Here is a 26,603-nt window from a genome sequence, read left to right as displayed (position 1 = left end):
TCTCACCCCTTCTCCCTTTTCCATCATAGCCCAAAGAGGCTGGAAAAGTCAGAGACTCACTTCTCCAGTTTCCGTTATACAAAGGTGGCCATTTCACCTCAGTCTGACCAATGAGGCTAATGGGAAAGTCTGCTGTGAGGCTTTGCAAATGGAGAGAACTATGTGAAGAGATCTCCTTTACCGTCCATACCTTCCTATACAGATGTGGTGGTTGGAGGCTTAGTAGCCATCTTGTGATCATGAGGAGAGACTTGGCCAGAAGACTGAAAATGGGCAAGAGGAAGAGTAGGAGGAGCCTGGGTCTTTGGAATGCCACTGAACTGCCAGATCAACCCTGACACAACCCACCTCCTTGTTAAATAGTAAACACCCCTTTGGTTTAAGCCACCATTTACGAGATTTTTTTGTTTTGTTTTGCTGCCAAAACTCTTCCCAACTGTTAAAGATTTTTAAAGTAATTTTTAAAAACTGAAGTATAACATACATACAGAAATATATACAAATTGTAAGTATTGAAGAATTTTCACAGCATGCTTTTCGTTTTTCAACCTCCATTACCCAAATACTTTTGAAACAGGCATACTGCTTAACAGCACAGACTCCGGAGCCAGACTGATAACTCCAAAACCCAGATCTGCCACTCACTAATTCGATTATTTAACATCTCTGTGCCTTGGTTTTCTCACTTGCAATACAGGAATAGCAATGTTATCTACGTCATGGGGTTAAGTATTAAATACAATTAGTTTTTAAAATTTATGTGTCTGGCACATAGTATGTGCTAATACGTATTTGTGAAACGTAAATGTTACTGGGGTGTAACTCAGGAGGAAGGTAAAGTGGGAAAGAACTTGGAGAGAGAGTGAGTAGATGTTTTGAGGGCTGTGCCTCACCTCTGGCCTGAGATGATATTGGAAGCTAAAGTGCCCAGTAAACTAGTAAACGCTAAAATGATTTCACAGCCTCGACCAGTACAATGGAGCTACGGAATACGAGTGCTTCGGTCAGGCTTTAAAATCTCCTGTCTGGTACTTCTTAACTGGAATCTGGAACCCTACACCCTTGGTGCACCATACACCGTGAGCATACAGAAGCCTGTGTGTGTTTTACTGAGGACAGGATCCAGAGTTCTCCTCGGATCCTCAGAGGAACCCATGATGCACAAAAGGTTAAAAATACTTACTAGTTCATCCCCCTGACATCCTATCTGTGGCCCAGAGAGAGGCCATCTGAATTGTCATATTTAACTTTATTTACATCTCCCTAGAAAAATTAGGTCAACGAAAATGTTTTTCTACTCCAAAATCCTAGAATAATTCCAATGTAAGGAACTTGGTAGCTCTTTAAATAGAATCCTGCTGCATTTACAGATGAGGAATCCAAGTAGTATCGAGGTTACTATGACCTACTCGGCATCCCAGAGAGAAACACAGCCGTGGCTGACCAGTTGTCCTGGCTCAGCATCGAATTTTCCTGCACAGAAATACTTTGGTGGCAAAAAAAAAATCCCACTAGTTCATTTCATGGGCTGGCCCTGGTCACAGCTGTTACATGCTCCGCGCTGGAGCCCTTTAAGTGTGGTTGCTGAGGGCAGCCAGGACCAAGGGGCTTCAAACATTCTATCCCTTTCATTGCTATAAGCTTTGGAGTGATTATAATTAGCTACACATCTCATGTGTACCACAGGGCAAAAAATGGGAAAGTAAAGCTAAGCCTCTTCCACCAAGCCAGTTTATCATCTTTGTGGGAAGCTGTTTTACCATTTTCTTTGAGCCTCTTTCTCTGCTTTGATAAGTCTTTAAGAACTCCTTTCTGAGTGCCATGTGTGTCCCCAATTATGAGTACAAGAGGCACAGAAATAGCAAATGTAAATATATGAAATAGAAGTTATATATAATCTGTATAAACTAAACAGTTTCTAAATACAGATTGCTCTTTCCAGGGTGGGGGTGGTAGGGGGCGGTGAGGGACACTGATGCCAAATACGACTAATATATTTACCCACGAGGATGGGCCTGGGTCTGGTATTAGGTTCTGATTAAACAAGGTTTTCTGTTTTCATGTAAGTTTAGAGGCAAACTTGGATGTCCTGGCTCACAGCTCTGAGACTTGCCTGCTGCTGCAATGATTTTCTCCTTTCTACAGGGTTTTTGATTAATGTCATACCTGAACTGGCAGTAGATCTGGACCACTTTATTTCTGCGGGAAGGAAGGGGGGACAAGAAGAAAAGGAGAACAGGCTTGTACAATTGGACCATGTTAGCCTGGCTGCAATTTAAGATTCAAAGGGCACCCAGACTTTTTGTGAAATGTAATGGAGAAAAAAAATGTATTTCGCCCAGCAGTGATTGACAATCACATTTTTATTTACCAGAGGAGCAAGGTTTTAGCTGTGGTTTCTGATTATAGCACATAAAAATAACAAATCTAATTATAGCTTTTATTCTGCATTTATTTTTATTTTTTCGTTGTATCATTTTTCATCCTAAACCCTCATCCCACCCGTACCCATTTTCCTCCCCAAAGGACAGAACACACAGCTTTCTTACCCAGCCTCAGGCTAACAGTGAGGCCTTTGGTTCATAAGACGCAGGGCCAGTGCAAAGCCGGGGAACTCAACCCAAACAAACAGCCAAGGGCCCGCTCACAGGGAGGCCCTGACTAATTTCTCTCCATGGCACAGAAAGCTGGGTAGGTGACCTTTCCGCCTGAGGCAGAGAGAACCTGATTGAACTGAAAGTGGGTCATTGTTGGGCCGGCAGGCCAGAGGAAGAGACACTTAGTGCTGAGAAATTAGGTGTCTTCTTGGAGCTTCCAGGCCTGATGGGGAAGACAGCTCCTTCTCCCCACTGCCTCTCTCACCCACCGCTCCACCCACCTGCCCTTTTTTTTCATTTATGGTTTGGGCTAGTCCATTTCCAACAGATTTAGATAAGTTGGAAGGGGTGGGAGAAGGGAAGGGAGAGAACAGTGAAGGAATCAGATGGAGAAAAATAGACTTAAGAGCAGTGCCCCCTTATCCACAGTTTTACTGGCCAGGGTTTCAGTTACCCACGGTCAAGTGCGGTCAGGAAGCAGATAATCCTCCTTCTAACCTATGCTCAGCAGGACAGTAGTAGCCTAACGCTGTGTCACGGTGTCTATGCCATTCACCTCACTTCATCTCATCAGGTAGGTATTTTATCACTTCCCATCATCACAAGAAGAAGGGTGAATACAGATATTTTGAGAGAAGAGAGAGGCCACATTCACATAACTTTTATTTCAGTAATTGTCATAATTGTCCTATTTTATTAGGTATTACAGCACCTCTCTTACTGTGCCTAATTTACAAATTAAACTCATCATGGGTATTTATGGATAGAAAAAAACAGTATCCACAGGGTTCAGTACCATCCATGGTTTCAGATATCCACTGGAGGTTTTGGAACATATCCCCTGCAGATAAGGGAGGACTGCTGTCCATTTTTCTCTAGGAAAAGGAATCACATATTTTGGGAATTCCTTAAAGAGCAGTAGAGGTAGCTAGACCCAGGCTACTATCACTTCCCCTCCTCCAAGTTGGTCAGGGAGGCAATTTTAGGGTACTTCCGCATAAATATTTGCCTTAATTCATAGGAGTTTTTTTTTTTGAGGTAGGTTATATTAAAGGCGGTAGAAACTCCAAATATGTGAATTAAATTACTTCATCACTGAAACTTATACCAACTGCAGCCAAGCCTGATTCCCAGAGGGTCACTGGCTTCCTCAAAATGAGGGACAGTTTTTGGGGATAGCACTGCCAGGTACAGAAGCAAGCAATTGGTAACGGAGCCCCACGAGCCTCCAAGTGCACAGCAGGGTCCTATCTCGCAGTGAGACATGGTGAGCCTTCCCGTTCTGTTATCTTCCCCTTTGGGTATGCTTGCTTCTCAGGGCCTGGACACCCATAAGCAGCTTTTAAAAATACTCAAGTGCAGGGAAAAAACATCAACTCTCTAAAGCTTGGAAAAGCCTCCTTGCATCTCCCTTTAATGTTGTTCCCATCTGACCACTTCGAGTCCACAAGTCTTCAATCCAAAGGCTATTAGGTGCCTCTCCAAAGGGCTATTTTTCTCTCCTGGCCTGCGTTTCCAGAGCCCTGAAGTGAGCTCGCAGGGATGCCGAGCCCGTCCGCAGCAGACCGAACACAGCGCAGATTCCCGAGCCCAGTAGTGCTGTGTCGGGTGGAGCGGCAGGAGGTACGAATGCAGGGGCCGCAGGTCCGGCTCCAGGACACAGACGCCCCCAACGTTAGTGCGGCAAGTGTGTCCTGGCCTCTGCAGAGGACAGCTCCTTCAGGAAGCTTCCACACGTGCACGGAACAAAGGATTTCTTTCCCTACCTCTCAGCCAACCATACAGGTTTAAGTTGTGACCAAACCCTGACCTCTAATGATGGCCATTAGATCTCCCCCCACCGCCGCCCGTCCTGGTTTTTGAGCACCAAAAGGCAAAGTGGGAACAAAGACATTTTTCTTTCTATTTTTAACACAGTGTATATTAGCCATAAATTAACACTCCCCTTCCAGCACCTTTTAAGCACCAGCAGAGGCCAATTCTTTTTACTATATTGTCTTCCAAAGAGCAGCCAATGGATCATGCTGTCACAGAACACAGCCCAGAAAAAAGCCCTTGCAGGCGGCGTTCTCCCAGCCCAGCACAGCACATCTTCTGGAAGCTGTTTTATGGTGGGGAAGCCAGAAATCAGAGGCCATGATGTCTAGTGTGTCCTAGGGTGATGGGGAACGGATGTCACTGTTCCCCCTTGTTCGGGAAAGAGCGAGGAGGTGAGATGAACGCAAAAGACGGTGACTCGCGTGAGAAAACTGCTACCTTCGTCTGGATTTTTCAGTATGTAGAAGGAGAGCAAATGAAGAAATATGACAGACTACTTCAAACACTCCGAATTAACTCTTCACTGGATACATCTTTGGGCTGAAATCATGCTCCTAGCCCAACTAAGTAGCAGTCATTCCCTGGGTCTCACATCCATTTCGGATACCAAAAATAAAAATAAAAACTGTCCTGTGTTTGTCTCACAGGTCCAAGCACTTAGGTTATTTCTTACAAGACCATGTTGGCATCTGCTGAGGCTGTCGACGGAAGAGGTGAAAGTCTTCTCCCCAAACATTTACATTTTAAACCATGGGAACAGTGGGAATGTGATGAGATTTCGAAGTCAGACGTCTTGAGAATTTCCCGAACAGGCAGAATAATTCCATGTTAACAACCAAGAATACTTTAGGGCTTCTGGATCTGTCCAGAACATTTTAATGCCAATTAAGTTAGTTGTCTGGACAGATCTGGAACTCCAAGAATAGTTTTGAGCATTACATGGACTTATCCTACCTTTTATAGGGAGTGCCTTAACAGGGAGTGGCAAGGCATCAGATTTTGAAATCTCACCATTTTGCCAGTATTCTAGTGTTGAAACATATGCATTATAGAGCTGGACCCCTGGATTTGAATTCCAACTCTACCAATTACTAAGCTATGTGACTTTGAGTAAGGGAACTGACCTCTCTGCTTCTCGTTATCTTCATTCGTAAAATGGGGATATTAATAGTAACTACCTGATAAGGTTGTTATGAAGATTAAGTGAATTAATATTTATAAAGTGCATAAAACAGTTCTGTCCCACAATAAGTGCCACGTAAGAGCTTGTGAGGCAAATAAATAGAAATCCAAGTTTTTGTGGTGTCTCAGAACCTGTTTTTCACCAACCACTTGAATTTCTAAATCATTACCAAGGAGGTTTTTGCCCCTTCCCCAAATACTCGGAGAGTCCTCTCAGATCACGGCTCCAGGGAGTTGAACCCCACACAAGCAACAGTGTACTTATTACCATGTGTGCAAGGTTTGTGCAAAAACCCAGATGCTCTTGGTGAAGGTGACCGAGCAACAGCTTGTGCAGAAGCCAACTCTACTCCGCAATGAAATTCACAACTGTTGGACTTGGGGCTTGTATCTCTTTCTCTGCTAGACTGTGGGATTAATAATGGCCATGACCTTCTTTAATAAGGGGCCGCCATCCCAGATGGATTTCTGGTTCTGGGTTAGCTATTCTGAGGAAAAACCCATGGGAGACAGTGAACTAAAGCATGTAGAATTTCTGAAAGGCAGAACAGAAAACATCGAAGAGAAATATATTGCTGCCTCCCCAATGGTACTGGAATGGATCAGAGGTTTGCTTGGCCTCGGGGCATTGCCCACCCTGTCCTTCATCGTGAAAAAGCAGGAAGATGCTCACTGGAAGGAAACTGTCAGGAAGTCAAACATGATCCCATTTTTATCTCTAAATTTACCGAGAGAATTATAGATCACAATTCCTACTGCCTCCCTCTCCAGCTCCGGTTAGATGATCTTTCAGTCTATGCTGGGGAGAAGTGTTTCTTTTTATTAACAATATTTATTTATAAATAATGAATGCACATGATCTAACTTTTCTAAAGTATAAAAGGCTATCCAGTGAACACTTCCTCCCACTTCAATCCCCAGCCATACAGTTTCTTTCCCTGTAGGCAATTAATACTACCCATTCCTTATGTTACCTTTCAGGGATATTTTCTTTATATACGAGCAAACACACACATATTCGTATGCACGTTCCCTCTCCAAGTGTTTTGCCAACTTATACAAACACGCTACAAATTCCACTCTACCTTTTCTCCTTCTACACTTCACAATATGTCTTGGAGAGCCTTTCAACTGATGCATGAGTTTCTAAATTCCCTTTCCATGGCTGTATAGAATCCCACTGTATAGAGAGGTACTACAATTTACTTATATTTCCTTTGGAGGATCCTTTAAGTTGGGATCCAGATAGTTTGCTAGTACCAACCGTGCTGCAATGAATAATCTTGTCCACACACGACTTTGCTCAAATGTGGAAGAGCGTATTTGTAGAAGGGAAATTGTTGGTTCAAAGGGTATCCCCATTTCGAATTTTGATAGATCTTGCCAAGTTGCCCTGCAGAAGAGTTGTACCAATTTTATGCTTCCACCATCTATGAGAGTGCCTATTTCTGATGGAGAGGGGTTTGATGCCAGAAACTACACTCTCAAGGTATCCAAGATGCTGCCCTCTGCTCAGGAATGCAATTCAGTGAACCCCGTTTTCAGATTCTTGCTGTAAAGGGCAGTAAGAGTCAGATCATCTCAGATCACCCATTTCCATCATAATGGGAGTGCTGGAGACCAGGGATGCCTGACAGGGTGGTGAGTGGAAAATGCCTTCCACTTGTGTCTTCTTTCCAACCAGGCAGAAAAACAGGTGTGCAAACTGGATGGCTCTACAGGACTCCGCAGCTGATCCTTGAAAAGATTCTCCCAGCAGCTGGAGGGCAAGCCAAGCCTTCCGTTTCACATTCAGATCCAACCCATCTGGGCATCTTTGTTTTAGGGCAGCTGATTGGTCATCATGTGGCCCAATCACAGCTCCATTACCTCATCTGAAGTGGGTTCACTGGACCAGTTCTTCAGCAGTCATCTCAAACAGCAAGCTGGTGTGATTTCTGGACAGAGATTTCTCCCAGAATCACTGCAAGGAATATATAACCCGTGTGTTGCAATAATGTAACTTTCATCTTTCTGAGAAAAGTGGCCAAGGGGAAGGCCTCCAGAGCCAGACTTCCTAGGTTTGAATCCTGGCTCTGTCACTTGCTGGCTGTATTGCTTGGGCAAGTTGCTTCACTGCTCTGTGTAGGTTGCCAGATAAAATATAGGATGCCCAGTTAAAATTGAATTTCAGATAAATGACAAATACCTTCTTAGTTTAAGTATGCTCCAAATTTGCATGGGACATATTAAATAAACAACTGAATATCTGAAATTCAAATTTAGCTGGGCGTCCTGTATTTTTACTTGCTGAACCTTGAAGCCTTACTCCATTCCTTAGTCTCCTCGTCTATACCCACCTCATGGGGTTGTTACAGGGATTAAACGAAATAGTGTTTGTAGAGCATAGAGAACAGTTCCTGAACATGATAAATGCTACATACGATTTCCTAAAACAAACAAATGCCATCTTGATTCAACATACATGAAGACTCTATTATTTCCATTTTTTTCCCCAAGAAGAGGGGGGAAATTATTAAACATATGGTGAGTGTTAAGGAGACCCTGGGTTAAAAAAAAAGATTTGACCAAGGATGTTCTGGAACAGGTAGAAGATCTGGAGTTTACTGGTTCTTTGGTCCAAGGGTGAGAGAATACTCTGTGGGGCAGCAGGCCAAGCTGGGGATTGAGCATACGGGGCAAGGGAGAGGGGCAAAGGGACCCATGGTGGATGGTGTGGGACCTGAGGGGAAGCAGCTCATTTCACATCAGACATCAGAGAGTCCCAACACAAATGAGCAGCAATGCAGGAACAGGGCTGCAAAGGACCATGTCCATGATCGTGAGGAAGGGAGAGGAAGGGCATTTGCAGGGAGAGAAGCCAGAGCTATGATCCTATAGGAGAGGCAGACAGGGTGTTCTGAAGGGGCAAACTCCTAGCCTCAGAAAGCCTTGTGCAGAATTTCTAAGTTCTGCCCCCTTTAGGCAGGGCTCAGAATTTGGCTCGGCTTCCTCTGACGGGAAAGCACAATGAGAAGTATAGACGTTATCTACACAAGCCACTGAGGAAGGTCCAGGTGACAGAAGCCTAAGGAGACCTAGAAGCCCCCAGAGGTGAGGGTTTCTTTCTTTCTTTTTTTTTTTTAAGATTTTATTTTATTTATTTATTTGACAGAGAGAGAGAGACAGCCAGCGAGAGAGGGAACACAGCAGGGGGTGGGTGGGAGAGGAAGAAGCAGGCTCCCAGCAGAGAAGCCTGAGGTGGGGGCTCCATCCCAGAACGCCGGAATCACACCCTGAGCTGAAGGCAGACGCTTAACGACTGAGCCACCCAGGCGCCCCGAGGTGAGGGTTTCTAATCTGGGTCCACACATCCCCAAAGGGTCTGTGAACTTGGATGGGAAAAAAGTACAACTTTATCTTTACTCACCCCTAGATGAAATTGAATGTTTCCTTCAATTTAGAATATAGGCCACATACCTCAGCAGTATGAATCACACCTGTGATTTGTCACCAACAGAAATCAAACGTTTTTTTCACATCACATTACAGTTGTGGCAGATATCCTAAAGTATTGTTTCTTAATGCTCAACACCACTTAGAAATCATAGTAGTTATTGCTGCTAGGTCTTCTTATTTGAAGTATTAACAATAATGCAGAGATAATATTATAACATGAGTTTGTTTTTTAAATATTTGGTAAGTGTATTCAATATCACTGGTTTCCCTTGTAAACTTTTGCACTGTGTTTAATGCATTTTAAAACATTTTCCTGAGGAGAGATTTATAGTCTTCCCCAGGCTGCCAAAGAGTTCCATATCTCAAAACAAGGTTAGGAACTGCTGACTTAGGGCAACACCGGTTTTATGGGGAATGGCCCAAAATCTCAGGAGACCTCAAACTGATTTCCAGGAGTGTGAGTTCTTGGGTATGGCTTTTGTTTTGCTTCATTTGTTTATGCTAATGTCATAAAGGCATCTGCATTTTGAGCATACCTAAGAGGGAAAATCACTCTGTGGTGGGTGTGAGAGCTGGGGTGAGGTCTCTATCTTGTATGGCTCTGTTAGTATGGGAGAAATGTCTGCACTGTGCATATTGGCCCCCCAGAAGAGAATGAACGAGGGAGACTATTTTATTTTGCAGCTTACTTAGAAGTAAATTACACCGTTATCCAGGAAACCCCCTTTCGCCTCTAAGCATGGAGGGAAAAGGCGCATCCCTCTCTTCCTCTATGCGTCATCCTGTCAGCTTGTTTAGCTACAAATGGGACAGGCAGTTGAAGGGCCTTGGGGTAAAAAGTGGGTTTGGGATCAGAGTAAGTAACGGAGTCGCACTGGCAGGGCTGCTGAGATAGAGAGAGGGCCCTGACCAAGAAGTCTTCTTCGGCACCCTGGTTGCCCTGGGGAGCTCCTGCCCTCTCATCTCCCCAGGGTGGGTGAGCTCTGCAGGCAGGAGAGCAGCTCGGAATACGCATGGGGTTGCTGCAGCCAGCCAGGAGAGGACGGATGAGAGAAGATGACCAGGAGAGAAATGGCAGCAATGTGACTAGAACTCTTCTGCCTTTCGGGCCAGAGGAATTGGGTGGAGAAGGACAGAGGTGGATACAAAGAGGGAGCTTTCAAAGCCCTCTGCTAAACCTACTGCTGATCAGACATCCATGCCACACAGAAACTGCATTCAATCCCAAGCGACACAGTTACAAAAACATTAAAACTCCGCGAGTCGGGGAGTTAAGATTCCCGAACTAGAAGGCTGTCCGAAGCTCCGCTGCATTTGTGGCTAGGGCAAGAATTTCAACAAAGGTGCAGCTTGTGAACTGCAGTCTGGGCCTGAACCGGCCAACTGCTTCCTCTGGCTTACCTGTTTCCTGACCACCATCGGCACCGAGGCTGTGAGCGTGTATTAAGAGCGGAGCGTGTTCAGAGCGCCTGAGTGGCTCAGGTGGTTAAGCGTCCAACTCTTGATTTCGGCGCAGGTCATGAGCTCAGGGTCGTGAGATGAAGGCCCATGTTGGGCTCTGCACTGGGCATACAGCCTGCTTAAGATTCTCCTTCTCCCTCCCTCTGCCCCTCCCCTCCTCTCTCTCCCTCTCTTAAAAAAAAAAAAAAGAGTGGAGTGTGTTCATTGGAAAAAATCTTTTCTTCAGTGGTGTTACGGGTTGAACGGTGTCCCTCTGAAAGACATGTGGAAGCCCTAACCCTCAATACCTCAGAAAGTGACCTGACTGGGAGAGTCATTGCAGATAGAATTGGCGAAGGTAAGAGGAGGCCATACTGCAGCAGGGTGGACTCAAATCCAATATGACTGGGGTCCGTACGAGAAGAGGAAAATGTGGGCATAGGCAGAGGGAAGGCAGCCATATGAAGATGGAGGCAGAAGTTGGAGTTATGTTGCCACAAGCCGGGAAACACATGGGGCTACCAGAACCAGAAAGAGGCAAGGAAAGACCCCCCCCAAGCCACCCAGTGTGTGGTACTTCGTGACTGCAGCCCAAGCCAACGAGTACAACTGGCTTTAACCTTTTCCTTGGCTTACTTGCCTCCTGCCTCCATTTCCAATGACCCCCGAACCATCAAAGGTGCAGAGGTGACAGAAGAATCCCAGAGAGCAAGCCTGACCTATAAAAGCATGAGCAGCATGAGAGGGGAAAATATAATGTCCACTTTCCTGAGGCCAAATTTAGCCGAAACAAGACCAATGTGTCTTTCTGGTAAAATTCCCCAATGGCTGAAGCCACACCCCTGCAGGTCACACTGACTGCACAATCAGAACCAAGGGCTCCACGAGGCCAATCTCTCCTTTTGTCCCCCACAGGCCCTGACTAAGCCAGCTCAGCATTTTAAGGGAGGGCTCGATCCTGTAGGGCTTAGCAGCCCAGCCGTGCATCTGAGGCCCAGAGCCAGAGGGGAAAGGGAACCAGGCCAGAAGCTGGGGTCCAGGGCTCCTGCTTTCTCTCACGTTGCCCACAGGGCCACTGTCGTGTAGAGGAATGATTAAAACTTAGATTGTTGTACTTGGGGGGTTAAATACTACAATTTTTTAAACAAACCAACTGGACCTCATAATTGTGTGGCAAAGACTGCAAAATGTAAAGTGGGGAGTCTTGGCTCAAATGAAAGGCTCTCTCTGAATAACAATTTATTTTAATTTGAGATTTCTCATACTGTCCATATGGTGGGTCTTCATGGGAAAGCAACTGTCTCACAGTTGATGGGGACATCTGAAGCATGCTTTTTTGGCATTCAGGGGGATTTTTTTTTTTTTTCATTTAAATCAGTGCCTTGGTTGAAGGGAGTTTGAAAACATTTCCCTAATGTTTCCAGCTTTTTCACTCCTGGAAATTTATCATCAACCCTTGGAAGTTACAAACTGAAACCCACTTCCCAACCAAATTACTGCTCTTTCAGGCCAACACTAGTTTGTAATTGTGGAGTTCTATGGGCATTCCTTTGAAAATGGAAAATCCTATTTGCATGCATTTTTTTAAAAAACAACAGCCCAGAAAGCATGTGGAGAATGTTATGACCTGAAGTAGGAGAGTCTTGCCAAGTATCCCACGCTCGTGTTGTGGAGTGACTCCTAGAATAATCGACAATCCATTTCTGGGAGAGACACAAGATTTTCCGTCAGCTCCAGGTAGGACTCTGCTGCCCCCAGAGATATGGCGATAGTTTTTTACTCTTGCAGGGATTTCCAAGCACACGTAGGTTCCAGGGCTGTGATATGAGAAAGGGGGCTTGTTTGTTATCTCTTTCCAACTTTTTCCTCTGAGGCGCCTCATTAGCTGCTTTTCTCAGGGAGAGAAAGAAGAGCTGGCAGAATCTCAACTTCACGCAGCTCTCCCTATAGAGCTCTACGAGAAGGGGAGCTGGGTGAGGGATCACGAAGTCACGAAGCGTACTGATAAAGCCACATCCTTCTACAGAAACCTCACCATGCAAATGTCACAACCTCAGAGACACCTCCTCTGACTGAACCCTCAAAACTAGCATCCCCGCCATCCTCAGTCTCCTAACCCTGCTTTGCATGTTCTCCACAGCACTGCACATATCTCTTCCCAGCTCCATGTTCAGTGACCTTGTGCATGTAGCTTCAAATCATCTGTGGTCATTTATACCATGGAAAGTGGCAAACGCTATGTATCTGGGCTCTCCCCACCCCCAGAGCCAGCTATTAACCCCTTCCTAGCACAGCACTGCTTCTCACTAGCCGGTAGTACATTCCATATGTGGGTTTACAGTGTACGAGCTCTGTGTGTGTTTATGTACAGCATGCATAGATAATACACTATCTGGTATCATTAGTTTCTTGATGATCTATCCTTCTCTCTACCAGAATGTCGCCCCCAGAGCCCCGGTTTGGTTTGCTGCTACTGCACCATACCCAGAACAGTACCCATACCTAGAAAATACTCCACAAGTATTTGTTGAGTGGATGAAGGATGACTGAAATTTTCAGAGGTTCCCTTTACCTATTCTAGCAGTAACTCCTCTGTGGTCTTTCTTCCAAATCCCCCTCCATTTTGCTTCCATCCTTTCCCCCATGTCTTCCTGCCTTTTACCACCATCTTTCTCATCACCCTCATACCAGCAGAAAAAAAATCCACCAACTTTATTTACTATGATTCCTGATTTTTTTGTTTAAGCAGCTCCTCTGGACATTTCAGAGACATTCTTATAAACTTCTCCCTTTCACATCTTCCCCAGAAAAGCATTTCCTATGTGTTTAGCCAAGGTTAGGTAATTATAAGGTGCCCAGAACAAGTATATTTATTAAAGACCTTCTCTTCTTATGAGTCACTTATAATCTAGTTGAATGGTTAAGACTAGTGTTGGCTTGAAAAATTGTGAGCAAGTAAGACAATTATTCAATTAATTGCTAAACTGGGGGAGTAGAAACCATAAAATCTCACAGCAAGGAGAGCTGGTGGAGTTCAGGAAAACATCAGAGAGAGAAGCAGTGGGCTTTGAGCTGGTTCTGAGTGATAAGTAGGGTTTAACCAGATCAGGGTTTCTCAACCTTGGTACTTGTAACATTTGGGGCTGGATCCTTCTTTGTCGTGGGGACTGTCCTGCACACTGTGGGATGCTTAGCAACAGCCCGGGCCTCCACTTACAAGACGCTAGAACTCTACAACTCCCTAGCTGTCACAACCAAAATGTTCCCAGGCATTGCCAAATGTCCCCTAGGGGGCAAAATCACCTGCAGTTTGGAACCAATGAGCTAGATGGAAAGGAAAGAGAACATCAGAACTTAGAGCAATGACTATGGACTATGAGAAACAAACTGAGGGCTACAGAGGGGAGGGGGATGGGGGAATGGGATAGGCCGGTGATGGGTAGTAAGGAGGGCACGTATTGCATGGTGCACTGGGTGTTATACACAACTAATGAATCATTGAGCCTTACATCGGAAACCGGGGATGTACTGTATGGTGACTAACATAATATAATAAAAAATCATTATAAAAAAAATAAAAAAAAAATGAAAGAACTTAGAGCAATGAGAAAGGACTTGCTCACTTAACTCAGAATCCTGACTCCATTCACAAATTCACCCAGTCACAAACCTGACTTCTTTTGGCATGTTAATCAGCTTAGTATGCACACTTTATACATGTTCTCTTAAACCTATATGCTGCATCAAATTTGGATTGAACTACTGACGTGGTTTCCAAAAGTCTTTGTTGTGGAACCCTTTGTTCCAACAAAATCTTAGCCAGAAGCACAAACAAATACTAAGGATATAAGCAGCATGGTTTTTATTGATACTTGAATCAAGAGCTATCCCCTCCCCACAAGCACCCCAGCCCTGTCCAATGCCCAATAGCACAACAATTCCCCAGGGTGTTTCACTACACCAGGAACATGCTGACGGCAAAGGTGACATGGAACCTTACAATAATAGCTATAATTTTGTGACATAAACAAAGGAGCAATGGATTAGAAGTTACAAAATCTGAGACTTCTTACTAACTGGAACTTTTTGCTAAATGATGTCATTTGACCTCTCTGAACTTGTGATTCTTCATTATAATCTCTAAGGCCCCTTTCAACTTCAAAATGTTATGAATACATAAGCACAACTGTGTCATATAATCCGTGAGCCCAGAATAATGATGTTGACGGGCACAGAGAATCTGATTATTTATAATGTCCCCCTAAGTTCCCTTTTAGAGTCAAGGGGGAGTGAGGAAGTGAACCTGACCTCTAAAATCTTCTATGAATAGCACTTCGACCCCTGCTTGATTTATTCATGCTTGAAATTCACTAGTGCTCAGTCTGGCTGGCCTTTATTCAAAAGATCATGCTAAATGGGGTCACAAATGGAGGTGTGAATGGATATTTTTAAAAATTAAGAATGAAAGTGACAAATCTGGGACACTTGCAGCCAAATCCGTAAAGTTTAGAATGAAACTTTAAAAAATGACATGCAATAGTTTCTGTTATGGACAAGCATGTGCGCAGAATGAAAGTCTAAACACTGCAATAACCAGACACATCTAAGTTCTAGAGCTTGGAATCATCTCTTTCTGACCTCAGTGGTATCACTACCCTGCTCTTAGGACGAGAGAGTCTCACACAAAGAGCAGACAGACCGTACCCCTCCCCCACCCCGGAATGGCTTTTTGGCTTTCCTGTGGCTTTCCTGAATGCTGGGTACGAGAATGGTGGGAATTGGTGCCTTTTCTTTCTGTTTTTGCTCCTTCTTTGTAAAAGAAGAATCTAAACCTCCCTGCAACTATCCAATACTGCAGAGAAACCGCACAAAACCGCAGCTACTAAACAATGATGCCGAAATCCACAGCTATGATTCTATCAAAATATGATACTGTTTCCAGATCCCCGATCTGGAGGGGTCATTCTGCTCTTCAATTTCAAACGTAAATGAGATGTTATGTTAGTCACAGATAAACGATGATTTTTAATTGGAATGGAAAAATGTTTTTCAAATATCCAGTAACCCGATTCTTAGTGAGAATGACAGACACATGAACTATTTTGGTGGTTGAAAAAACCATACCAGTGTGTGTGTGTGTGTGTGTGTGTGTGTGTGTGTGTGTCTTGGTGGAGACTTCTCTGGTCAGTGAAGACAATTCAAGGTTATCCACAGCTATTCAGTATTAATAACTGGCAGGGGAATGAAAGGTTTGCTTTATGGAGTTGCTCTTTCCAGGAACAATTTCTCCTTGTACTAGGAACTGCTGAAACTAAGGATATTACTGCTAATTCCTTACATTTTTATTTATTCGTTTTGAATAAATAGTATGGACATAGTGAAAATAATTCAAACAATGCAATTTACATACAGTGAAAATTAAGTCAACCTTCCAGCTTAGTCTCTTAGTCCCTCTGGAACCAGTTTCTTAGTCTAAAGGGATTTATCCCATGTTGTAACACACATGCACATTCATATACACACAGGTATATGTCGGAGACATATGTTGCTTTAGGTATGTTATTTTATACATATACATGTACATATATACATATAAAAGCTCCCTTTACATAAATAGGAACATATCCACACTCCCTGCACATTTCCTCTCTCTACTTAATAATATGTGATGGATTAAAGATGCTTGCAAATTCTTTGCCATTCTTCCCATTGAGAGTTGGAGGTTTTTCCCCTCTCCCTTTGAATCTGGGCCTGCATGTGACTTGCTGCGACCAATAAAATGTGGCAGAAGTGACTGTAACTTTCAAGGCTGGATCTTAGGAGCTTTGCAGCTTTTACCTTCACACATTTGGAACACTCCCTTTTGGAACCCAGATGCCATGTTATAAGAACCCCACATCGTATAAAAAGGGTATCTGAGGTGCTCTGGACAATAATCCCAACCAGTAGCAATAGTAACTATGCAAGCAAGTCATTTTGGATGTTCCGGTCCCAGCTGAGCCCTCAGATGACTGCAGCCCCAGCTGCTACTACACCAAGCAGAAGAATAGCCTAGCTGAACCCAGTCAACCCTCAGAATCATGAGAAATAATGAATGGTGGTTGTTTTAAGTCACTAAGTTTTGGGATAATTATTCCATTTCAGTAGAGTATATAAATCTAAACATATAAAGTAGATTTATGTAAATATATAGTTATATAAATATAGAAAAATATATAAACTGTATAGCTAACATATATTCATATGCTTATGATGATATGAATATATGTTAAGGATATGAATTCATATCCTTATATCTGACAAGGATGGTTCTAAGTGCCTTCTGTATGTTGGCTCATTTAATTTCCACTAACCCTAAATTTTTTTAAAAGATTTTATTTTCAAGTAATCTCTACACCCAACATGGGGCTCAAACCCACAACCCAGAGATCAAGAGTCACAAACTCAAAAAAAAAAAAAAAAAAACCCCAAAGAGGAGTCACATGCTCCACCGACTAGGCCACCCAGGCGCCCCCCCCAAACATTTTTTATAGAGGTATACCATCCCCATTTTACAGATAAAGAACTCAATTACAGAGAAATTACATGACTTGCTCACTACCGCAAGTGAGTAACCAGCACTACTGGATTTGAACTCAAGTCCTTCACTTCAGATATGTTGATATTAAGCGCTCTCCTAGAACACCTCAGTGGCTACTTTACTTAACTACTCTTCAATTGATGGACATTCCAGTCATATTTAATCTCTTGCTTGTGAAAATAAGGTTACCATGTCTCCCTTTGTACTTCTATGCATGTGTGCAAGAAGAAACCATTCTTTTTTTTTACTAGTGTAATTATTATTTTTATTTATTGAGGTATAATTGACACACAGTATTATATTGGTTTCAGGTGTACAACACAGTGACCTGACATTCGTATTCATTGTGAAGTGGTTACCACGGTAAGTCTAGTTACCATGTGTCACCATACAAAGTTAATACAATACTATTGACTATATTTCCCATGCGGTAAGGTTATAGCCCCATCACTTCTTTATTTTATAGCTGGAAGTCTGTACTTCTTTACGCCCCTTCTCCCACTTTACCCCCACTGCCACCACCCTCACTTCTGGCAACCACCAATCTATTCTCTGTAAGTCTGGGTTTGGTTTTGTTTCGTTTTCTAGATTCCACATATGAGTAAAATCATTTACGCATGTGTGAAAAAGAAACAATTCTTCTTAATCAACTGGGAGGATGACTAGAGTTTATCTTGCTGCATAAGTAAGTGTCAGAAGAAATCTGCTGGGCACAGAATGTCAGGTGCATCCACTCCAGTCAGAACAGAGCTCAGCCCATCTGGCCCTTGGCAGTTGGTGCCAGAAACCTTATCAGGAAACATGAGGACCTGGAGACCCCAGAGAGAATATTTATCTTGTTTTCATGTGGGCCCCAAGTGGAGCAAGTAATAAACTAACTTTCTTCAGAGTATGTTGTTCCACAATGTGTATTTTCATAGGAATTCTCAGACACCTGCAAAGGGTATTTGAAAGTAACCTATGACCTGTGGCGCATACAGTAAATGTGCTGCCACAATCACTGCCAGGTCTGAGGAACCAGTGAGCGTGTGTATTAGGCACATGTGTACATTCCACAGCTGTATATCTCCTTGGACTTCAATAGTAAGCACATTTGGAAAGGGGGTGGATAGACATAACCTCCTTTCACAACTGTTTGGATGTCTCTACTACCTCTGACGTTACACTTCTAGCTCTGCAAAGCTGGAGACTGAATGGAAGTCACCCGCTGCCACATCAGCAGCCTCTGGGCCGCATCTTCGGAGCTGCCAGGAGGGCCACAGGACCAGCCCCTGCTAGCCATGGGGAAGAGGCTAGTAAAGAAAGGTTTTGGTGTTTGAAAGTTAATGAAATCTGCTTTGATTCATTAAAATGTGAAAATGAATCAATACCCTATAGCTCAGAATGATCATGAGATAGTTGCTTAATTATCATATTTAAAAGATATTCACTTAAGAGCCCCTCTTCTGCTCCTGTGTATGGATTCCTTCCCTAGGAACTCAAAGCCTTGGGAATAAAATATGGTACTATAGCTTGCCTCTGTCTTCAGAACAGCTAAAGGGGCTTGAGTGTACTTTGTTCAATGCCTTCACTGCACAGAGAAATAAAGTGAGTTCCAGAGAGGAGTGATTTGCTGAAGGCACTCATGGTTGACACATCAGTCAGCTATTACCAAAATAATGTGTGCAACAAACTACCGCAAACCTCAGTGCCTTAAAACTCACTCTTCTCTGGCTAGGGATTGACTGATTCAGGCTCCACTAGGTCCCAAACTGCAGGATGAATTCAGGTCTTCTCCGTGTGTCTCTCATCCCTTAGACCAGCAGGCTAGCCAGACTTTGTTCTTCTAATGGACAATGTAAGACACACAGGAGAACAAGCCTAACGATGCAAGCAAACTTCAAGCCTCTGCTTGCAATATATTTGCGAAGGGCTCACTACCCAAAGCCAGTCATGAGGCCAAGTCCAACACTGACGGGAAGGGATATATGCTCTGCTTCTAGTGAAGAATTACAAAGACACATGGATACATGGAAGAGTGAAGAATTAGAACTATGAAGAGCAAGAATTAGAACCAGGGCCCTTGATTCCCTGCTCATTTCCACCATTTGTTTGCAAACATTTTTTGTTTATCTGTCTTAGGAGCTGTTTTTTAAAGCTCATGAAGGGTTTGTAAAGTTCCAAAAGGAAGTGAAGGCAGGCAGCAAGGAAAGGAGATTGTAGTGATGGTGGCAGTGGTAGTGGTGATGCCTGGGAGGACCAGCAAAGGTGTCCAATATCTACTCCCTTGTGCGGGGCACATTCTCCACTTGACCCTGTAAGGTGAAGCCAGTGTAGCTGCTGGTCAGATCTTTCTCCATCTTTTCACATGCAGGGTCCGTGGCAAGTGGCCAACTGTGTATCATTTCTGGAAGTAGTTCAGTACCGTGCACAGCGAACTGAGGTCCCTAACACCAAGCGTTAATCTGTGCAGACAACATGGGCTCCAGAACCAGACAGAGCTGAGGGGGAGCCTCAGAGCCACACAGCCCAGCTGCACGACGTAGGGCAAATCACTTGGTCTCTCTAAGCCTCAGGTTCCTTTCGTACATCATCTTCTGTGCTCTTTCCTCTTCCAGCTTGACACAGACAAGCTCAGTGACTTCGAAAGGCATTCTAAGGAGACATAAGGAGGCTTGCATTCCGGAAACCCTGCTTGGAATACCCAATTTTTGCTTTGCATGTGCAAGTATTCTACTATATGTGAGCTGTAATGCCCACTTGACTTTGCTTGTTACAATAGCCAGCATTACCTTTAACTAATGCACTCATTCTTTGCCGTTGTGCTGATGAGGAACCTGTGGCTTAAAGAGATTAAGTTCCCTGCCCAACATCACACAACTATTAAGTGGTAGCTCTCAGTTATGCATCTAGTCTGACTCCAGAGCCTCTTATCTTAAACACCACACTGCTCTGATGTTCATTAATAATAGTGTCAGTCTTACAGGGTGGTTGTGTGGATTAAATGAACTAATGTTCCTCGAGTCCCTGGCACAAAGCCTACCATATAAAAGCAACCAGTAAATACAAGCTGCAGGTGTAGCGTGATGTTGCCATGTAATATGTAATGTAATATGCTGTCCCCTGAGGGCCGGAATAGGGGGGAGAAGGACAAGTAGCCTCTGAAAAACTTCTGACGACTATTTGGTGTTGAGAGTACTTTAGATGACACCAACAGCCCTAAGAAGTTTGCCAAGTGCTTCTTTCTCATACATGATTTCATCTTCACAGCCAACCTGTGAGGTATGGTGGGTATGTCATGTTGCCCCAAACCATTAATGCAGATTAGGCATCGGTTAGGGGAAGAACCTGGATTAGGACCAGTGTCTCCCATTTCTCACTCACAGTTTCTTAGTCCTAAGAGGACTTGAAACAGGAACCAGACCGGGGGAGCCAAGGCCTAGATCCACCTGTCTGATAGAAATATTATGCAAGCCACAAATGTAATTGTAGATCTCCTAGTGCTTCGTTTTTAAAAAGCGGGGAGTAACTAAGTGAAATTAATTATAACAATACACTTCAGGGGCGCCTGGGTGGTGCAGTCAGTTAAGTGTCCAATCTTGGTTTCGGCTCAGGTAGTGATCTCAGGGTAGTGAGATCGAGCCCCATGTGAGGCTCCACGTTCAGCGCGGAGTCTGCTTAAGACTCTCTCTCCCTCTGCCCCTCTCTCCCTAAAAATAAATAAATAAATACTGAAGAAAAAAAAAACCAAACACTACACTTTATTCGGGGTGCCTGGCTGGCTCAGTCAGTGGAGCACGCAACTCTTGATCTTGGGATCACGAGTTTGAGCCCCACGTTGGGCATAGAGATTACTTAAAAGCAAATGAAGAAAAAACAATATACTTTATTCAACCTAAAATATTTCAATTTCAACATGTAATTAATATGAAGATATTAATGAGAACTTTTACTTTTTTTATGAAGTCTTCAAAGTCTGAGTGTGTATTTAACAGTTACAGCATATCTCAATTTATACTGGCCACATTTCAAGTGCTCAATAAGCTACGGTGGCTAGTGCCACAGGTCTAGAACCAATTCCTTCCCTGAAGCTGTCTTAGGGTAAAGCCCTAGAAAGCCTCCCACGGAAAATTGCAAAACTTAGTCTTTACTCATCAAAAGTCTAATTATATGCCTTTAAATAGGAAATACTGTCTGAAACAGAGCAGTTTGTTTTAGAAGATTATAGACCTCCTTAAGTTTCAAAATCAGAAATATATTCAGCATTAAGGAACTTCATGTACAGGGTGGTCTCCCTATGGAACAAGACTATTTGCAGAGCTCACAATGGAGAATGATGGCAGGGCAGGATGACCTGCACTAACACCAGCTTAGGTGATTTTAATTAATAACACAGATGAGAGGAGCACAGAAATGTGCTAGAAGCTGAACCATATAGGGCTTTTACTCTTTTTAAAAACTAATTAATTAGTTTATTTATTAGAGAGAGAGGGAGAGCATAAGCAGGGGGAGAGGCAGAGGGAGAGGGAGAAAGACTCCCCGCTGAGCAGGGAGCCCAACACGGGCGATCCCAGGACCTGGGATCATGACCTGAGCCGAAGGCAGACACTTAACTAACTGAGCCACTCAAGCGCCCCTAGGGCTTTTACTCTAATTATTTAGTATTTTTTCATGTTCTATCTACCCACTCTTTCTTAGCACTTTTGGGAGCACACAATTACACCCAAGTTTCCTACATGCCAATAATGGCAAGCAGTGATCAGTGTTTTTTGGATTCAGCAAGGCACCTTAGGTGGGGTACCATTATGGAACTCCGCTTCTCACATTTTCATTTTAAGTATTTGCTAGAATTGGTAACTAAAACCGTCCTGGTTTCTTGTGTTTATATGCGTATCAAGAAAACAAAAGATCCAGTTTCAAAGTCCTTTTTGTCTACCTGACTTAAAATGGTTTTTATCAGAGTCATAGCACTAAATTCTCTCAAAGCCTGACCTGGTGATCTTAGAATTTGTTTTTACCACCATATGCCATTTATCCAGCATTGTTGAAGATGACGTTTTCCATATATACGAATTATCCAGGTAAGTGAAGTATGCCAATAAATTCCAGCTTATAAAAGCATTTTTGAGGGAAGTCTTTCTAAAATATGGCCTGCACCCCTCTCCCCTCCACACACACACGTTCTCAAACAGACTATTAAGAACATATTTCACTCTTACTTCATGACTTAGGGTCATTGTTTACATCTATTGGGGCATGCACATTTAGAAACGACTGAATCATACGGTGTTCTTAGCATGTATAAGATTTGATTGTACATAAGCATTTTGAAAACATTTTAATGCCTCCAGTCACCTCATGACATAGGTGTATCCCATTTTACAGACAAGTACACTGAGCCTTAGAGAAATGAAAAGACTTGTCCACCAAGTCTCTGGGTATCAGATTTCTACATAGCTCTACATAAAGATGTATTGACTTGGGTGCTTCTTTCTTTTCTCCTTCCCATAGCTTAGGCTCCTGCTTTTTGCTAACTCGTATATATTATTGCTCCCGAGCTCCTGATTTATTTTGTACTTAACTATCTGAGAGAAGGTTTGAAGATCTGTCCTCCTCTTCTAGAATCCTATGACAGCTTTTTGCCGCTTGGAACATTTTCACACACTCTAAGGTTTGGAGATCTGTTCTAGACAACTGAGGCGTGAAATGTCTAATCACTGGCAGGAGACTCTAAACTTTCTCTCCTCCCAGAAGATTCCTGTGGCCTGAACGGCATATTCCAAGTAAAAAAGCTTGACCAGAGAGAGGGAAATACCTGACAAAGTGGCAAAAAAATGTGTGCAGAGCTGGTGGGGTCTGTACCCCACAGTTAATGAGTCAGCTACCCACAGTGCCATGACAAACCCACCAGAGACAAGTCCTACTGCCTGTTGGCCACTGAGCCACAGAATGAACATGCCAAGAGTAACCATGGGCTGGAGTAAGCATCAAACTCACATCTGTAAGTGCCAAATTTCCCTAGCTGGGCACTACTGATCGGAGGAATAAGGAAGAAGGCGGCCCATTGGAGCACTGCATTTCAGCACATCTAAGATGCCAATGATTGTAAGATACACTGTGTCATGTACCATTGAGAAATAAAAACACTCTCAACTATGCTATGACACAATACTTCCTGAGCACTTACAGTTTGTATTTTATGTTTATTGAATGGCCCATTTTGACTTAATTAATGCGGATGTTTTTTAATGTACTATTCTAGAACATACAGTAAAAGGTCAGAGCCTGAGGCCTCTGAATCAATTTTCAATTCCACAGAGCATCGTCCTCTGTGTCATGACAAGAATTGTTGACACAGCCCAGCATAAAAGCGTGCTCCAAATCTCTGGGGTTTTCTTCCACACTCCTGATGCTCATTCTACATGTTTAGATGCTTGTGTGCTTTCTAGATTTTTACTTGGTGGAAGCATAGAAGGCTTTCAGTCCAACTTTGTGTGCAGGCAGACAGTGCCCGCTACTTGACTGACAACAATGACGGGCACCATTGACTAGATTTATCTGGATTTCAGAGATGCTAAAATGTGAAGAAAGTATCTCCTAGAACTGATGAATTCAGTAAGTCTGCACTAGGTAGATCTCTATAGGCTTGCTGTCAAAATCTCATTGGAGGAATTAGAGGGGGGTTTTCTTGCCTTTTAAAAATAGCAAGTAGGCATAACTGGACATATCCTCATGAGGTCTATGTAGTTTTTTATTTTGTTCTTACCTCATTGAAAGCATGTGGACACAAGCATGAAAAACATGCTTTCTCTTGAGAGCAATGAGAAATCTGGTTAAAACTTAGCAGTTTTCCCCTAAATTGTTAAGTAATACCCCCAGCCTGTGATACACAGGTGACCCTTGAACAACACAGGGTTCAATTGCATAAGTCAACTTACACGTGGATTTTTTTGGATAAATACGGGCCACTACTGTAAATGCATTTTCTCTTCCTTATGATTTTCTTAATAACATTTTCTTTTCTCTAGCTGACTTCCCTGTGAGAACACAGTCTATAATACATATTACATACAAAATATGCGTTTGTCAACTGTTTATGTTATTGGCAAAGTTTCTGGTCAACAATAGGTTATCAGTACTTAAGTTTTTGGGTATTCAAAAGTTGTATGTGGATGTTCAACACCGCACACCCTTACCCCTGTGTTGTTAAAGGGTCAACTCTGTATCACACAACATTTCAGTCTAATTTTACTCTGGTCAATAAATATTGCTCTCCCATTTTGCCAGGATTCAGCAACACTCTCCACATTTCCAAGGTATGCTGAAAGAAGAAATTGATATTTTTAAATAGCCTGTTTTTAAAAAAATCGACTACGCATTTTTACAAAATGTTTTTTAAGAACCCAAACTTTGAGATCTTGACATAAGGTTATGGTCATAATGAAAGGTTCAGAGGCGAAGGCTCTAAACACATAGGAAAATTTTTTTCAATTGAAATTCCATAAAAATGTAGGTGACTCACCCTGTCACTGTGTGCCTGACATCCAGCCTTAGCTAAGAACAAACTATTTTCAAGTCTCAGGAGTCAGGCACCCAATAAATCTCAAATTTAATTTTGATTTGTCATTAAACTTTAAAATTATCAGGTTTCTCTCATGGACATACATGCTCCATCTTCTGGAAGGAAGAAATCAGAAGCCTGAGATGGGTAAGAGAGGGCACAAGGAAATGAAAGGATCAAATGGAAACCAAGAATGTGCTCCCTTCCAACTAAAAACAGGAGCCTGTGTTAGTGGGCTGTCAAATTGAACAGCTGATTTAAAGAGATACGAAACACTCTAAGGCAAACTCAGAACAGATTTTCCCAAAGCACACATGGTTAATCTTCACCTAGGGATGGAAACTGGGGCAAGGGAGACACAGGCAGCTGCCTGGCCTTTCAAGTGCTGCGGAGGCCAGTCTATAACAGTCAGAGGCAAACACCCCTTCCTTCAGGTGCCGATTGGAGTTTATTAGCTGTGATTTTTATGAGATACTGAAAGAAGTTGAAATACTGCTGTGTAGCCACAGAAATGCGGAGTGTGGGAGCCAAGAGTCATTACCAGTTGTTGAGAAGTTGACAATGGGGGCTTCCTGAAAGATTCTCGCAGTCTGTGTAGAACAGTAACACAGAAGCCATTTTGCCTCCTGAAACGGGAAAGCTTTGCTTTTATAACTCATGAATTACTTTTCGAGATATTGCACCTTATCCCACCCTAGCAAGTCCACAGCTCCCAAAATAACTTCAGAACCTCTTGGGGAGAAGGTGACATCTAAAGAGGTTAGCTGTCTAGGGGCACATTTTGTGCCCACTGTGGAAAGAAGGGAGCGGGAGTTTCATGACAAACAAGTTTAATTTTAAAAAATTAGTTTAATTTTGTCTCATAAGCCTTGGACTGACTTTCTAACAAGGTAGAAACCATTTACGGTCTTGGAAGGTTTAGAGCACGTAGACTGATTTTTCATCTATTGCCTTTTCTCAGCAAGGGCATTCACGTTACAGGTGACATGACAAAGCAGGTCTCTGGCTAGCGCTGTCAGGCAGTATCAGGAATGGCCCAAGCATAGCGCACAATGATTGTATCATGCCCATTGTCTCTAACACGAACCTTGGATTCACTTTCTCAGTGAAAGGCATGGCCTCTGGAGGAAAACAGATCCAGATTTGAATGTTGTCTCCACTTGATACTGGCTAAAATTTTACGAAGATTTTCATATGTTATAGGGCCATATCAGTCAGCCATTGCTACATAACAAACCACACAAAAACTCAAGGGTTTAAGATGACAAGAATTTGTTATCACTCAGGCATCTACAGACTGACTGAGATTCACCTTATCTAAGTGGGCCTACTTTGGGCTGGGGAGGTCTGCTTCTCACTGCAGGTCTATGAGTTGCCTGAGGTGGCTCTGTTCCATGTGTCCAGCACCCCCCTTTAACCATCTGGCTGGCCAAGGTGCATTTTCCCCAGCTCAGTGGGAGAGGGGCAAGAGAAAAAGTGGAAACCTGTGAGGCCTCATAAGGCCAAGGCTCAGAACTGATTCACACCACTTCTGCTGACAGTCCACTGGCCAAAGCAAGTCCCATGGCTAAGCCCAAAATTAAGGGGCCTTTAGAAGAACCACAAAGTCATACAACAAAAGACGTAGATACAAAGGGAAGGTAAAACACTGGGACCAAGATAAGAATCTACTCTAAAGGCCAACCCTCTACTTATTGGTCTTCTTTTTCAAAATAATCATGGCTATTTATACTCATTTATATTTCACATAAAATTAAAAATAATTAAATTATCAGTAATGTCCAATGCAAACTTTGATTGGGATTGTGTTAAAGTTATCAATTAATTTGGGTAGAACATTTTTAGAATATTAAGTTTTCCCATCCAAGAACATAGTATGTCTGTTAATTCAGTCAGGTCTTATCTTAAGTCCCACAGTAGAAGTTGTCTATTATTTCAAATCGGTTCTCTACACTTATGCATAAGAATATTTCCAAGCGTTGACCAGGGTGACCTTAAGTTCCTTTCT

Source organism: Ursus maritimus (assembly GCF_017311325.1).
Source record: "Ursus maritimus isolate PB19 chromosome X unlocalized genomic scaffold, ASM1731132v1 scaffold_X1, whole genome shotgun sequence".
NCBI lineage: Eukaryota > Metazoa > Chordata > Mammalia > Carnivora > Ursidae > Ursus > Ursus maritimus.
The sequence above is the reverse complement of the archived record's forward strand: the minus strand, read 5'-3'. Positions refer to the sequence as shown.